The 4082-nt window shown below is 31.4% G+C and overlaps 1 long non-coding RNA gene across 1 annotated transcript; it reads right to left on the reverse strand.

Moving 5' to 3' along the window:
- Positions 1–3142: 3142 nt before the first annotated feature.
- Positions 3143–3366, reverse strand: LOC123262873. The gene is made up of 2 exons (XR_006509053.1): positions 3333–3366; positions 3143–3240 (listed from the first exon to the last, which is right to left on the reverse strand). It is a non-coding gene; the product is annotated as an uncharacterized LOC123262873 (long non-coding RNA).
- Positions 3367–4082: the final 716 nt, after the last annotated feature.

The following is a 4082-nucleotide window of genomic DNA, read 5'->3' on the forward strand; positions in this document are numbered from 1 at the left end:
CACAATTATTTTCATATGTCAAAATATTTGATTGACATTGGTTACTCTGAAATGCCCCAGATCTTCAAGACAGATCCTGATCTTAATACATCAGACATTGTTACGCTCTGATCAGCCTTTTTATCTACCACACTGCAATGAAACAATTTAGCTCTTTGCTTAGCTTAAAATATATTCAAGTTTAATAGTATATAATATTCAAGTTTCTACTGTCAATTAATAATAAAGGATTAATTAATAAGATAATGTTAATGCTTAGTTAAATATAAAGATTTAATGCTTTGATAATAATTATGTATGAAAGATTGATGGCTACATGCACCACTCAGATTAACAAATGTATCTTTTTGAAAATCTATTATTGGCCTTAAAGCTGCTGGGTTTATATATAAAAAAAAAAATCTGGAAAACGGTTGACCCTAAAGGCCATCCCTGCAACTTCCCGCCAATTCCATACCTAAACGCTTGAAATTGCACTTATGACGTTTCTGAGCTCTTCGAGCTCAAAAATACTATTTGTGTGTTATTTTGAGCTCTCCGAGCTCAAAGAAATAGCTTTTGTATGCTTTTGAGCTCTTCGAGCTCAAAAGTCTGATAGAAGTTTAATAAAACAGTATTTTTTGAATTTTCAAACTGCAATAATTTCTAAATGAATGAATCGATTTTCATGCGGTTGGCAGAATTCCACGCTAACTTGATAGACCTAAAAAATAAAGTATAATTCTACAGCGGATTTATAGAGTTAGGTAAAAGAAAAAGATATTTATTATTGTCGACAATTAACGTAATTTTGCATTATTTCAAATATTCCGCGCTATTTTCTTCAATCACTAAACCGCGCATCAGCTGGAATTGTAATGGGCATGCGCATAGGGAAAAAATTTACCGATGTTTAGATTTATAAAAATCTAACTATTGAATTTGTCCTCATCGCGTAACTTTTGAAAAATTTTGCTATATAAATCAAAATTTGTTATTTTTGTAATAGATCCGAAATTAAGAGGCGGTCCTAGCCATTACAGGTTAATGAATTTCTCATAAACAATGAAAAATTAAAAAAAAAAATGCTCTGCTACTCGATAGATCATCAGATTTATTTCCTACCAGATCCTATATTTTTCGAAATTTTCAATTATTTCACAAAAATTCATGAATCTGCAATAGCTTTGCTGTTGCGAATGCAACAAAGATAGTATAGTGTCTCTTGATGAGTGCAAGGAGAGAAAAAGACGGAAACCGTTCATAAGATAGAAAATCTACTTCCATTTCGGCTGCCAAATGTTATCAAGTATTTTTACACTTATCGGAATATATATCGAGACATTCATTTTTTTTTGCAAACATGTATAATTTATACATACATGCTGCATAGATTTTCGCATATATATATATATATATATCTTCATGCTGGACTCTCTAATGCTTCGCGTTATGAGCCGTGCATTAAAAAGAAATAAAAAAATAAAACATTTTCTCGTAATAATTTTGCAATTATACTCTATAGATGTTACTACATAATCACTTTGACTTTTCCCATGAATATTAATCAATTTACATTTCCATACGAAATTAAACAACGTGCCTCAGCTGACACAAGATTTCATTCATTTTCTGTTCTATCACTTCCTAATCAATAACTACCGCAAAAATACCAGTAATTATAATAAAATTATTAATTAAAAAAATATTAAAAAAAAACATTGAAATCAAAATCAATAAAATGAAAGCAAATGAATGCATTTAAAGACCAGAGAGGCCAGAGAAATGATACATCCCTGAGATCAGTGTCTTTAGTTGATCCATCGTGGCCTTCTCTCATGTGTAGCTGCAGATACAGACTATCCCCACTCCTGGCGAAGCAACCGTAAGGCCCGAGGACTAAAGCCCGTTTGATGGCACGAATGAGAAGGGTATGGGTATCTGTTCTACAGAGAAGAAATATAATGAGTGAGGAAGGTAGAGAGAGGGCGAGCGTTGGACTTAACTTTCGAGTGCTGTCGTGCTACACTGAATTCGTGTGCGTTCATTCACGTTTATGCCTCCAAAGAAAGTCCTTAAATAGTGTGTGCACCGCGTAAGTACGGGAGCCAGCCAACAAGCACCAACAGGTCGCCACCGTCTGAAATCACGCTGTCACACGCTCAATAGAGAGAAGAACAATCTTGTTTTTTCATTTACATTTTTTATTCGTTTATTTGATTATTTCTTTTTATTTCTATTTTTTTCAACCATATGTTTCCTGTTCTTCTATTTTATTTATTTTAGTGTCAGATTATTTTTTAGCTTCAGTATTTCAAGCATAGAATCGATTGAATGAACGTGCATTATCTGAGTATTATCGCTCCTCGTTGTTCTACTGGACCTATAACCTCGCTTACTTCTCTCTAACATCTCTCGTGTTCCCTGTTAGTTCAGTACGTACAGTAGTGGATACGTATACTATACTTTATATATGTTATATTGAGATTTTTTACTTCAGAGCTTAGACTTGGCTCTATGTCTGTCCATTCCATTCCCGGAGTATGCATTTGGCATGTACATTGAAAACTATAGCTGTACTGTCGCGGTCAAGTAGAATACATATTCTTCAATTACTTAATTTTCAATTTTCTTCTTTTTAAATTAAGTTTTTTGAATCAAGATGATTTCTCTTAAATCAAGACAGTTTTTTTTTTTTTTTTAATAAAAGAAAATAAAAGTTACGAATTAAAAAAAGGCCATTCGGTAGCCGAAGTGGAAGTAGATTTCATACTTCAATAAAAATAATAAGTTTAAAGGCGTTTAACAGCCGAGACCAGTGATTGTAGTTTCAATCGGCTTAGCGAAACGAATGGAAATTTTGAAAAAAAGTTTTTAGAGATAATAGATAATTTAATAAACTATTTCACCACAAAGCGTTTTTTTCAAAATTTTCATTCGTTTCGTGAAACCAATCGAAATTGCAATTGCTCTGCTGTTGGGAGTGCGACAGAGATAGTTCCGTTGAACTCCGTGAGAGCAAAGCGAGAAAAAGATGGTCTCGTCTGTTAATCAATTAAAAGTTTTAAAATTTCAGTAATTTCGAGAAAAAAAAACCAATACAACAGAAAATTTCATAAAAAAAAAATAGCAGATTTAAATGTTATTTTTATTTGACATATACAACAAAATATGAAAATTAAAGCTTATTTAAAGAGCTTTCAGGTACATTTTACAGAAATTCAATACAATGTCGCATTCAAAAGTTATTCGATAAATAAACTGTAAAAAAGTGTATTTTTAGGATATTAAAAATTTCAAAATTCTGTAATTTGAAAATAACATGACCGATTAAGCTCATATTTGAACTTGACCTTTGTATTTATCAGTAGAATAAACATACTCAATTTCGTAAAGATCCGTTGCGAATTGTAGACACTATCGTCGTGACAAGCCGCGTTCTATTCCATATATATAAAAACTTTTGAACCATATGTATTTTCTGACTCAGCTCGCCGAGTTAAGTCGGAATATAGCAAAATTTTTTAAAAGTTACGTCATGAGGACCAATGCAATAGTTAGATTTCTATGAATTCTACTAAAAAAAACGTCATTCGGCCTGAATCAAGATGGAAGGTAGATTTCTCAGGAATAAATTATTTTCATTTTTTTCTCAATAATTTGTGGAGTAAATGATATAAGTAAATGTTTTACAGGTCAAATTAAAGATAATTTTATAAGCTTTAATTCGTATTTTTCAAAAATTAGTCATCTTTTCTTTATCAAAAGTTATTCACATATCACGAAACCGATAATGCAGTTTTCACTATTTTGAGAATTTTAAATGCTTCATTAAGATTGCTTCTTACAATTAAGATTGCTTCTTACAATGTTTCATTAATATTCATCAAGAATTGTGGGAGCTGTAGAGTTTTCAAGCCGCGTTATTTTACATATGTATACAAACTTTTAAACCAATGTCATTTTTTAGCTTTACTCAACTACTTAGGTGATATTATGACCGAATTCTAAGTGAATTTCGACATGAGGACTAATGCAATAGATAAATTTCTATGAAATCTACTTAAAATAGTATATTACACACTAGGGAAGTAAAGTAAGAA

This window comes from Cotesia glomerata, linkage group LG4, assembly GCF_020080835.1.
Source record: "Cotesia glomerata isolate CgM1 linkage group LG4, MPM_Cglom_v2.3, whole genome shotgun sequence".
Taxonomy (NCBI): Eukaryota; Metazoa; Arthropoda; class Insecta; order Hymenoptera; family Braconidae; genus Cotesia; species Cotesia glomerata.